The sequence below is a fragment of the Globicephala melas genome, chromosome 5 (genome assembly GCF_963455315.2).
Source record: "Globicephala melas chromosome 5, mGloMel1.2, whole genome shotgun sequence".
Lineage (NCBI taxonomy): Eukaryota > Metazoa > Chordata > Mammalia > Artiodactyla > Delphinidae > Globicephala > Globicephala melas.
This window is the reverse complement of record NC_083318.1, coordinates 86,079,544-86,092,960: the sequence shown is the minus strand read 5'-3', so window position 1 is coordinate 86,092,960 and position 13,417 is coordinate 86,079,544. Positions and strand designations below refer to the sequence as shown.

At 34.5% G+C, this 13,417-nt stretch overlaps 1 pseudogene; it reads left to right on the top strand.

Moving 5' to 3' along the window:
- The first annotated feature begins 10,005 nt into the window (after positions 1-10,005).
- The window catches only part of LOC115865693 (UDP-glucuronosyltransferase 2C1-like), a 36,726-nt pseudogene continuing 33,314 nt past the window's right edge, over positions 10,006-13,417 (top strand).

Genomic DNA, 13,417 nt, shown 5'->3' with positions numbered 1-13,417 from the left:
TTTAAAAATCATCCATTAGAGCTGGAATCAATTTCTTTGAAACTTCTGTTAATGTTGATATTTTGACCTTTTCCCATAAATCACAAATGTTCTTAATGGTATCTAAAATGATGAGTTTTTTTCAGAAGGTTTTCAATTCACTTTGACCAGATCCATCAGAGAAATCTCTATCCACGACAGCTATAGCCTAACAAAATGTATTTCTTAAATAATAAGACTTGAAAGTTTTAGTTAGTCCTTGATCCATGCGATGCATGATGGACATTGTGTTAGAAGGTATGAAAACAATATTAGTCTCATTGTACATCTCCATGAGAGCTCTTGGATGATCAGGTGCCTTGTCAGTGAGCAGTAATATTTTGAAAGGTTCTTTTCTCTGACAGTAGGTCTCAGAGGTGGGCTGAAAATATTTAGCTGTAAGTATTCCTTGTAAAGAGATATGCTGTCATCGAGGCCTTGTTGTTCAATTTATAGAGCACAGGCAGAGTAGATTTATCATAATTCTTAAGGACCTAGAATTTTCAAAACGGCAAATGAACTTTGGTTTCAACTTCAAATCACCAGCTGCTTGGCCCATAACAAGAGAGTCAGCCTGTTCTCTGAAAATTTGAAGCCAGATATTGATTTCTCGTCATTAGCTATGAATGTCCTAAATGGCATTTTCTTTCAATATAAGGCTGTTTCATCTACATTGAAAATCTGCTGCCTGTAGCCACCTTCATGAATTATCTTAGCTAGATCTTCTGGATAACTTACTACAGCTTCTACATCAGCACTTGTTGCTTTACCTTGCACTTTTATGTTTTGAAGAGGGCTTCTTTCCTTAAACCTTATGATCCAAACTCTGCTAGTTCCAATTTTTCTTAGGCAGCTTCCTCACCTCTTGCAGCCTTCTTAGAATTGAAAAGAGTTAGGACCTTGCTCTGGTTTAGGCTTTGGTTTAAGGGAATGTTGTGGCTGGTTTAATCTTCTAACTAGACCATGAAATCTTTCTCCGTTTCAGCAATAAGGCTGTTTCACTTTATCGTTTGCGTGTTCACTGGAGTAGCATTTTTAATTTCCTTCAAGAACATTTCCTTTGCAAAAAAAAAAAAATCTTTGGTGCAAGAAGCCTAGATTTTGGTCTGTCTTAGCTTTCAATATGCCTTTCTCATTAAGCTTTATTATTTTTACCTTTGATTTAAAGGAGAGATATTCAACTCTTTCAGTTGAAAACACAGAGACCATTGCAGGGTTTTTAATGGCCTAATTTCAATACTGTTGTGTCTAAGGGAATAGGGAGATCTGAAGAGCAGGAGAGTGACAGGTGAATAGCCAGTTGATGGAGCAGTTAGAACACATGTATTTATTGATTAAGTTCATCATTTTGTATGGGTGAGGTTCTGTGGCACCCCCTAAAATTACAATAGTAATATCAAAGATCACTGATCACAGATCACCACAACAAATATAATAATAATGAAAAAGTTTGAAATATTACAGGAATTACCCAGATGTGACACAGAGGTATGTAGTGAGCAAATGCTGTTGAAAATATGGCATTGATTGACTTGATTGACTCATGGTTGCCACAAACATTCAATTGTTAAAAAGCTGATATTTGTGAAACACAATAAAGCAAAGAACAATAAAATGAGGTATGCCTGTATATTTCAAAGACTGCTTTCTCCATATAAGGTCAATTTTATAGATCCTGGGAGTTACAACTTGGACATACTTTGGGGTGCCCACTAGTCAACCCATTAAAGACTTGAAACAACTTACTTGACCCCAAAAACACAAACAGAAGACAGGATCACACTTCTGTGTATGGTGAAAATTAAAGATATTAAAGAGTTAAAGAATGCAGGATGATGAGCTCCATCCTATCTGGGCCCCTCAAAACCAAAAGATCCTGGAAAATGGTAGTGGATCCTGCAAACTCATACAAGAATTCATTCTACTCTCACACTCTGTGTCTGATGTGATATCTCTGCTAAAGCATACATCTTCAGGTACATGGGATGAGGTCATTGCTCTAGTAACTGTGTTCTCTGCCATCCCTATCTGAAAGGAGATCAGATACAGTTCTCATTCACTTGGAAAAGACAATAGTATACATGTATATACAATTTTGCCTGAAGACTATATAAAATAAACTTTCTTCTCTTCCCTCATAATATAGGCCAATGAGATATGAATTATCTGGATATCCTTCAGAAAATTGTACTAACCAGCTATGTTGACAACACTATGCAAATCAGAAAGATGAACAAAAAGTGGTTAGTATGTTGGGCAACTGTGTAAGACACATGAGCTTTAGAAAGTGGGAGAAAAACCCTGTGAATATTCAAGTGTGATCTTCCACATCAGTAAAATTAATTGAGATCCAGTGATCAGAGATATTTAAGGTAATCATTTCCAAAAGAGGATAGATTTTGCATTTTGCCTTTTTTCTGCAAAGAAAAATAATAGATATTGTAGGCCTTTTCAGGAATTAGGGGAAGCATATTTTTCCATTCTTGACTCATAGGCCAGATAACTCAAAAGACTATCAGTTATGAATGGACCCAGAGCAGGAAAGAATTCTGCAATAGGTCCAGCCTGTAATAGTCTGCAATATTAGGTAAACCTTATAGCATTAAATACATCAGCAGTGAGAGAAGACACTGTATGGAATCTCTGCCAAGCTTAATAGAAGAATCACAACACAGCAATATAAAGTCATCTGGACTGAAGAATTATGTGTTTTTGGAAAAACAACTCCTGACATGTTATGGGACCCTGTTAAATATGGAACACTCAACCATGGGACATCATGTTATTTCTCACCAGAGACCAACCATCATAGAATTGGCATTAAGCAATTAAGTAGGCAAAATTACCCAGCCGGGTCACATCAGACCGCTTTTATCATCATCCACCCCAGTTCTGGCTCCTAGAACAAATTAACAAAGTGACTATGGTGACAGAGAGTAAAGCTATGCATGGGCCCCAGTGTATGGGATCTTATTTACTGAGGCTCATGTAACTACTCCCTGAGTGTCAAAAGGATCATATCTGCTTGGAAGAGAATTAAACATTGAGTTCCTGATAGGGCATCATTGCTAGAGTAAACCAACTGGGCACTGAGGCCAATTTCCTAAATTGGATCCCTTCACACTGGCTATTTACCCTGACAGAAATAGTTAGATAATACTGGAAATGATTTTATCTTATTATCTACATGGACTCTGCAAAAAGGTCACATTTCATTGACCCAGAATTTTAGCAATTTTATTGGTTCCTAAGACTGAGAGGTATAAAAGTGGTAAAAAAAATCAAGATATTTTAAGGCCACGGGTGAAAATTGACTTCAGCATCAACACAAACTGAGTACCTTAGTTTTTCAGTAGAAAACAGTGTAGAGCATTTTGAATTTCCAATTTATGGCAGTTCCTTTCCCAGATGTCAATTCTCCTCAAGTTCTCATTTCTTTTTCTTCACTCATTGATACCCCCAGTTTCTGCTATTGATTCTATTTTTGGCAATGTAATCTCAAAAGTGGCTATAGTCAGAAAGCTATAGTGATCTTAGGGTTCACCTCATTAGCTTCCCTTCTCTTAGTTGTCAAGTTTCTGTGATGCCTGTTCAATACCTGAAAATAGTTGTTACATATAATTTGTCCAGTTCTCTAGTTGTTTGTGGCAGAGGGTTAGTCTGGTTCCAGTTATACCATCATGGACAAAAATGGAGTCAATACCTTAACTGACTTAATTACTAAAAAATTTAAATGACTTGGAAAAATCTTTGAATAAACAAATTGAAGCAGAACCGGAGGAAGCTTTGCAACAAGAATGGAATTTTTGTAATGTAAAAATTTAGTGACTCACTGAACTCAAATCCAAGAGAAAGCCCACTCTCTTATTTTTCCAGACTTCCTAAGACTAAGAGAACAAAATAAACACTTTTAGTTTTTTCCTACTAAAGTACAAATGGTTAACATCCAAGCCAGGAAACATCTAATAACATTGAGAGAGTAATACTGATAATGGATGAATTCATTGGCTGTGGGTCAAAGTTATTTATCCCTTTTGTGGTTCATTACAAATATAATTCAGCAGAATCATTAATACAAGAAATTTTTAATGATATCCAAACAGTTATTGAGATATAATCAACATACAACATAGTATAAATTTGAGGTGACTTGAAATGCTTTTATATTAGAAATAATTACTGCCTTAGCATTAAATAACATCTTTGAGACACCACATAATTACCATTCTTTGCTTCTTTCCTTTTTTTGTGGTGAAAACATTGAAAATGTTTTCACTTAGCAACTTTCAAGTGTAATACAGTATTATTAACAATAATCACCATGCAGTACATTAGGTCCCCAGAACTCATTCGTCTTATAATTGTATGTTTGTGCACTTTTACCATCATCTCTCCCTTCACTTTAACCCCTACCTTCAAGAAACCACAATTCTATTCTCTGTTTCTATAAGTTTGGCTTCTTTAGATTCCACATATAAGTGATATCATACAGTATGTCTTTCTCTGTCAAACTTATTTCACTTAGCATTATGCCCACAATGTCCATCTATGCTGTGGCAGATGGAAAGATTTCCTTCTTTCTCATAGCTAACTAATCTTCTATTGTATACATATATCACATCAGTTTGCCCATTCATCTATTGATGGACACTTAGATTATTTCTATATCTTGGCTGTAGTTATTAATGCTAAAATGAACATGAGTGCAGATATCGCTGTAAGATCCTGTTTCCACTTCCATTGGATATGTACCCAGAAGGAGAATTGCTAAATATGTGTAGCTCTATTTTTTTTTTCACAAAACCTCCATACTGTTTTCCATAGTAGCTGTACTAATTTACATTCCCCCAAATAGTACACTAGAGTTCTCTTTTGTCCATATGGTCACAAATACTTCTTGTGTCTTGTACTTGATAATAGCTATTCTAACAGATGTGAGGTGATAGATCATTGTGGCTTTGGTTTGCATTTCTGTGATGGTTAGAAATGTTGAGCACATCTTCACATACCTCTTGGTGATTTATAATATGTATTCTTTGGGAAAATTATTCAATGTGTCTACCCATTTTAAAACAGATTTTTTAAACTATTAAGTATAGAGTTCTTTATGTAGTTTGGATATTAATGCCTTATCAGATATATGATTTGCAAATATTTTCTCCCATTCTGTAGGTTGCCTTTTATTTTGTTTATTTTTATTCTTCCTGTGTAGAACTTATTAGTTTGATATAGTCCCACATGTTTATTTTTGCTGTGGTTGCTGTGCTTCTGGTGTCAATCAAAAAAAATCAATGCCAAGACCAAAGTCAAAGAGCATTTCTCCTATCTATTCTTCTATGAATGCTTTCAGTTTTTGTTATGTTTAAGTCTCTATCAATTGCATGCTAAATTTTGTGAGTGATGTAGGATAGGGGTCCAGTTTAATTATTTGGCATGTGGTTATCCAGTTTTCTATCCCCATTTATAAAAGAAACTATCATTTCCCCATTTAGTGTTATTGGATCCCATATAAAATATGAGTTAACCTTATAGTCAAAGCTTTTTTTGTTTTAAACTCTCAATTCTGTTCCATTGGTCTACATGCATACTTTATGCCAGTGTCATACTGTTTTGATTACTATAGCTTTGTAACATAATTTGAAGTCAGGAAGTGTGAGCCTTCTAGCTTTGTCCTTCTTTCTCAGGATTACTTTGGCAATTATATTGTGGCTCCATATAAATATTAGGATTGTGTTTCTTATTTTTGTGAAGATGCCTTGGAATTTTTACATCAATTGCGTTGAATACAGAAGGCTTTGGATAGTATGGATATTTTAACAATATTAATTCTACTAATCCATGAATATGGGAATCATTCCAACTTTCTGTGTCTTCTTCTGTTTATTTCAAATAAGTCTTATAATTTTTGCTGTACAGAACTTTCACATCCTAGGTAAATTTACTCCTAAACATTTATTCTTTTTGAGCTATTTTGGATGGAGTTGTTTTCTTTGTTCTTTTTTGAGATGTTCTGTTGTTAGTGTATAGAAATACAACCCATTTCTGTACATTGACTTGTACTCTGCAAATACACTGAATTCACTGGTCACTTCTAAAAACTTTTTGGTAGTCTTTATAATTTCCTATATAAAAGATAATATCATCTGCAAAGAAATGCAATTTTACTTCTTTCTTTCCAATTTGGGTGCCTTTTATTTCCTTGTCTTGACTGATTGCTCTAGCCAGGACTTCTAGTACAGTATTGAATAGAGCACATGTGTTATTCCTGATGAAATCCCAGAGGAAAAGCTGTCACTTTCACTGTTATGTATGATGTTAGCTGTGGGTTTGCATAGATTGCCTTTATCATGTTGAGTCATGTTCTTTTTATTCCTAACTTGTTAAGCATTTTTATCATGAAAAGATGTTATATTTTTTTCAAAATTTTTGTGTCTATAATATGCTCATATGAGTTTTATTTTTCATTCTGTCAATATTGTGTATCATAATACTGATTTATGTATGTTGACCCATCCTTGAATCCCAGAGATAAATCTTATTTGATCACAGTGTATGGTCCCTTTTTTGTGCTGTTGAATTTGGTTTGCTAATGTCTTGTTGAAAAAAATTGACATCTATATTCATCAGAGATATTGGTCTGAGTTTTCTACCATTTCAGCTTTTGTTTGTATGGGAAAGTATCATTCCTTTATTTCTGAAGGACATCATTTTCACATAAAATATTTCAGGATCATAGGTTTTTTTCTTTTGGAACTTTTAATATACCAACCAAATCTGTCCTGGTCTGCAAAGTTTCTGCTGAGAAATTTAATAATATCTCTATGGGGAGTTCCCTTGTATGAAGTGAGTTGTTTTTTTCTCTCTTGCTGGTTTGGTATTTTTCTCCCTTTGCTCTTTGTTCTTAACTATTGAGAATTTGATTATCATATGTCTTGGTTAAGTCTTCTCTTTGGTGATTCTGTGTGGGAACCTCTGAGTTTCATGTACCTGGAAGTCCATATTCCTCCCCCAGCTTGAGAAGTTTTAGCTATTATTTCTTAAATTAAGCTTTCTGCACCTTGTTCCCTCTCTTCTCCTGCTGAGAATCCAATAATGCAAGTATTGTTTAACTTTAAGGTGTCCCGTTCTTCACATAAGCCTCCAGCACTCTTTTTTAGTCTTTTTTCCTTTTTATCTTCTGACTAGATAATTTCCAATGACTTGTCTTTGAGCTCACAGATTCTTTTTTCTGCTTCACTGAGTCTGCTCTTGAGGCTCTGTATTCATTTTTCATTCCATTCATTGCATTCTTTAGCTCCAGGATTTCTGGGGTATGTTGTTTGTTTCTTTTCATTGTTGTGTTATTTTTAGAAAAATATGGTCTATAATTTTTCCTGTTTCATTTTTGTTTCTTTTTATGATTTCTGTCTGTGTTGAATGTTTCATTTTGTTCATGTATTGTATTCTTGATTTCACTGAGCTGTATTTCATTGTCTGTGTTCTCTCACAGCTCTCTTAGCTTCCTTTAAAAATTATTTAAAATTCTTCTCAGGGAATTCATAGATCTGTATTTCTTTGTAATTTGTTGCTGGAAAGTTATTGTGTTCCTTTGGTGATGTCATGTTTCCTTAATTTTTTATGTTCCTTAAAGGCTTGTGTTGGTGTTTGCACATAAAGCATCAGTTACCTCACACAATCGTTACTGACTGGCTTTGGGACAGAAATGCTTTCACCTCTCAGTCTGACTAGAAAATCTGAGACTTTCTCAGACCTTTCTTATGGATATGTCTGTTCCACATTGCTTTTTCCCTCTTTAGGGGGATTTCTTCAGGTTGTATGCCTTCTTTTGATTCCACAATGGAAGCTGTGTGTTGAGGGTCTCCAATTTGTTTTCCCTAGTGTAGAGTCCTGAAATGTTCAAGTTTGTGAGTCTTATCCCAGTCCTACAGATATGGTTTCTGCACTTGCTTACTCTTATTCTCCATGGCAGTGTACAGCTGGAGACAGCTCTGTGGGTCAGGGAGAAGGAGAAGCAGAGTTTAGTAAAGGAGCACAAAGCATTGGGGGAGTCTGTGGCCCCACAGAGCAGTCTTCTGATGAGTTGTCCCAAGAAGATGGTGGGCAGGCTTCCTAATGGAGTCCAGAAATTGTTTAGAAGGAAGAACCACAGAGTGGTTACTAGCCTTGCTTTGATAAGTTCTAAGGCCTGGTGATGATCCCAGCCTCTCCTATCTCCTTAGCTTTGCAGATCACCTCAGTAATCTGGGAAAGGTGAGAAAGAAGTGGACATCCCTTATTGCTGGGGAAACCAAGTACTCATAAGATTTCACTTTCCACTGTAGGAGAAATTACAGTTCTCCTAAAGAAGAAGTTCTTACAAGGGACTTTCCTGGAACTGGTCCATAATGCCCTGTGGAAGGAATGACACAGGCAAAGTGAAATTGTTTTCTTACCCTCTTCAATGAATCTGTTCTTGGAATGATTTGCTCCAATGGTGGGATAAAATTTCTCCACCGGACTCCCAGAAACTTACGTTCATCCCTGGATGACTGCCAATATCAATATTCTGTGTGGATGACAGTAGAGATCTCCTTCTACAATCTTGATGCTGTCACTACAGGAAAGAAATTCTTATCATGGAAAGTTTAAAGGAAGCTGATATCAATGAAGGGGGAAAGTGAAACAACATAAGATTAGAAAACTAGGGTCTTGTGGGCCATTTCAAAGAGTATAGATTTTAATGTACATATAAGAGAAAGTTATTAAACCATTTTGCTCAAGTATGATATTTTCTGAAATAGAATTTTTTTGAAAATCAGAAAAGTTTCTCTATGGAGAGTAAGTTGCAGGTGTGCAGAAGTTGAAGAAGTGATATTGGAAGGGTACTTCAGTAAGTCCAGATTAGATATGAAACTGAATAGGGTTAGATTGATGATAGTGAAGACTGCAAATGAAAATAGATTGGCTTATCATTTGGAGGTAGAATTTAAAGTTATAGTAGGAAATTGAATAATTATGCAATTATATTTTTATTATTAGTCAATTATTCTTATGATAATGTTATTATCATCCTATATTCCTATTGATTAATAACGAGGAAAATCAACATTTTAAGCAAAAGGACTATAGATGAAGTTATGATCCTAAATATAATTGTTTCCATTTCTACATGGAGTAGTGGCTTCCAGTTGTGAAGATCCAAGCCAAAAAAAAAAAGGGAATTTTACACTATAAGAAGAATCTTAGAACAAGAAAGCAAAGAAAAGAGAAGTGGATACACTAGAAGGAAGCATAAGATAATCAAGATTTCTTATTCATGATCTACCTTCTCCATTCTAAGTTATCTCTTCACAACATAACATTAATCTCACCTAGAAGCAGAATTTGACTCATATCCACAGTAATAGTAAAAAGATATTTTTCTTAAAGATAGCTGTGATATAGCCAAACTGGCACTTTATTTAGCATCAGAATATTTATATTAAATTCTCCTTGCCTTAACAGCTCTTAAACTCGACATATTTTATTTTTCTGGCAGGAAGTGTTTGTCTCTTTCCTATGTAGAATACCTAGCATAATTATCAGTAAGAGAAATACTAGAGAGACCACTCTTTTCAAACGGACATTCAAAGAAAACCAGAGAAAAATTCCAAAAAATCTAGTTTTAATTGAGTATGCATCACATGATGATGGATTTTTTTAACATTACCAAGAATTTATTATGGATTTGTCTTTAACTTTAAGCCTCTTTATTTTGATATCATCCAAAAGAAGTTTGGAAATTCTCACTTGTTTTTTTTTTTTTTTTCCTTAATATATTATTGACTTCATCGACTTTTTTTTTTCCATCACAGCAGTTGCATTGCATTTTAATCATTTTTTTTAAATTAATTAATTTATTTTTTAAGTGACATATGGTTGATTTACAAGTACACAATTCAAAGTTCAACCCAGCCTACTATAAAATAAAATAAAATGGATAAGATTTAGTTTGAGCAAGAGTTAATCATGAAGACTGTGAAAGGCTTCTGTGTCCTTTTCAGGCTGCATCTATGCTCTTTGACTCTGGAAGGACTGGGAAAGTACTTGTATGGCCTGAGGATTTTAGTCACTGGATTAATTTAAAAGTTATTCTGGAAGAACTCCTCCTTCACACACATGAGATAACCATCCTGGTACCTTCACCAAGCCTTCTGCTTGATCATACCAAGATTCCCTTCAATGTGGAGATCCTCCAACTTCCAGTAACTAAAGAAGCTTTCATGGAAGAATTTGATACTGGTCTCTATACAATTTCTTTTGAAGTGCCGAAACTTTCATGGTGGGACTTGCAAGAAAAACTAACAAAAATGATCAGCAGTTTATTAACATCAGACAAATGAGTATGTGACAGTGCTATCACAAACAAGGAGTTACTCAACAGGCTACTGGCAGCTAAGTTTGATATCTGTATTGATGACCCTTTAAGCTTTTGTGGGGAATCAGTGGCTGAACTCCTCAATATCCCATTTATATATTATTTTTGGTTTTCTTATGGGAATGTCATTGAGAGATTGTGTGCTGAGCATCTTATACCTTCTTCATATGTTCCTGGCATCACATCAGTACTGACAGACAACGTGACTTTTATACAGAGGCTGAAGAATTGGTTTTTCTATGCAATGAATGAAATGTTATATTCATATGATATATTTCTGGAATGGGATAAGTATTACAGCAAGGTTTTAGGTAAGAGAAATGTGCATGTAATGATTCTTATTTCATATGTAAAATGCAAATATTTATCTGACTGTATGAAAACTTACAAAAAAGTGTTTTTAAGAGAGAACCCAAGCTCCTCTTGCTTAACTATATTGAATGAAAAAATAATAATTTTTTTTTCTTTTCTCTTTTTTTTTCTCTTTTTTTCCTTTTTTTCTCTTTTTTGTTTTGTTTTATATGATTGAGTACTGACAATATATCAAAGAAGGAATATTCTATATACCTATGCATAAATCCTGACTGATGCCCCTAGGTTTTTTTGAAGTAACTGGAAAACCCAAATCTGACACTGTGCTTAATTTCCATAACCTTGGACTACTCTCTTGTTTACTTCTGGTACACAGTCTGTTTTCTTTCTGATTAATGTGCTGTTTCTCAGACTTTCTGTTTGCATTCTATCAGGGCTTGGTTAGTTGGTTGCAGAGCTTGGCATGTGGTGAGCATGAAACTAGAAAATAAATAAATAAATATAGCTTCGTTTCATCTGCTCTTGTTTTCCAAAGGAGAAAAAAGGAAGATTTTTCCCTAAAGGACCATGTTTTTAAACTTTTAACCTATTATTTTCTTGTTGCTGTTGTTCTATTTTAAATTGCATTAGAGGTCAACTAGTGAGCTTTTACTCTGAGCACAAAGTTTTTCTCTGTTTAAGCAAGTCTGTTTACCCCCTTTGTTTTTCCTTTTGATTTTTTTTATTTGAAAAGCATTCATTTAATTGTGTCATGGATGATTTTTGCATAAGACATTATTTATCTTTGAGGAAGCCCTACCCTACTTACATTATTTAGATTTTTTGAGATATAATTAACATGTAACATTGCATTCATTTCAGGGATCTACAAAAATTAATCAATAGTCAGTCTACAAAAAACTGGAAAATTGTATTAGAGCCAACGTGAGGATTATAATCCAGGAGACAGTTTTTCATAAAGCTCTGAGGAATGTTCTCCCCTTTAGAAGTCAAAGCACAGTTGTACAAGTTTTTGAGACAAAGTGTTATACATCAAAGTAATATACTGACAGTTTACATAGGTCAAGAAGGCGAGTAGTGGGTCACTGTGATCCCTTAAGGGATTAAGGAAGGAATTTTATCTCCTAAGGAGCTACCTTGCTGGCACCAGGAGGAAATTGGTTTTTTTGTTGTTGTGGTCGTGGTGGTTGAGTAGGCACTCTTGTGTCTTCTAAGGGGACCTAGTTAATGTAGAATGCAGATACACTAAAGGGGGGGGTAGTGGCTCAAATGGAAGAGAAAATTTTATGTTAAATTTTTCTTGTCCTGCCTTAAAATCATTTCCTTTTATCACAGGTATACAACACAATGGTTTTATATTTGTACATATTGAACACCACAAGAACTTGTTAACACTCATCACTGAATGTAGTTTTTTTTATTTTGAGATGAGAACTTTTAAGATCTACTCTCTTAGCACATTTCACATATACAACACAGTATTATTAAATATAGTCACCATGCTGTACATCACAGCCACAGGACTGACTTATTTTATAACTGCAATTTCGTACCCTTTCACCACCTTCACCTACCTATTGTGCCCATCTTCCAGCCCCGGCATCTGGCAACCACCAGTCTCTTCTCTGGTTCTATGAGTTCATTTTCTTTTTTGTTTTGTTTTCTTTTTAGATTCCACATTTAAGTGATATCAAATAGGATTTGTCTTTCTCTGTCTGACCTAATTCACTTACCATGAAGTCCTCAAGTTCCATCTGTCGAGGCAAATGACAGGTTGTCCTTTTTTCTCATGACTTAATATTCCATGGTATATATAATCGTATTTTCTTTATCCATTCACCCATTGAAAAACATGCAGATTGCTTCCATATTTTGGCTACTGTATAATGCTCCAAACTTGCAGTGAACATGGAGTGCCATAGTAGTTTTATTTTTAATTTTTTGAGGAACCTCCAAACTGTTTTCCATAGTTTTACACAAATTACATACCCACCAACAGTGCACAAAGGCTCCCCTTTCTCCAGATCCTCCCCAGCATTTGTTATCTCTTGTCTTTTCATGATAGCCATGCTAATAGGTGTGAGGTGATATCTCACCATGGTTTTAATTTGCATTTCCCTGATGATTAGCAATGGTGAGCACATTTTTATATATTTGCTACCTATTTGAATAGCTTCATTGGAAAAATGTCTATTCAGGTCCTTTGCTTAATTTTTAATTTAATTATTATTTTTTTTGTACTGAATTGTATGAATTCCTTAGAGATTTTGGATGGCAACCCTGTATCCAATATATGGTTTGAGAATAATGTCTCTTATTTCATAGGTCGTATTCTCATTTTGTTGATCATTTCTTTTGCTGTGCATAGTCATTTTAGTTTGAAGTAGTCCCACTTATTTATTTTTAATTTTGTTTTTTATGCTTTTGTGTCATATTTTAAAAATCATTGTCAAGACCTCTGTCAAGAAAATTTTCTGTCATGTTTTCTTCTAGAAATTTTTTGGTTTCAGGTCTTACATTGACGTCTTTAATCTATTTCCAGCTAATTTTTGTGGAGTAAGATTGGAGTCTAGTTTCATTCCTTTGCACATGAATATCCATTTTTTTCAGCAAGAATTATTTAAAACTGTCATTTTCCATTGAGTTGTTTTGGTTCCTTTGTGAAATATTAGTTGATCAAATATGCATGGG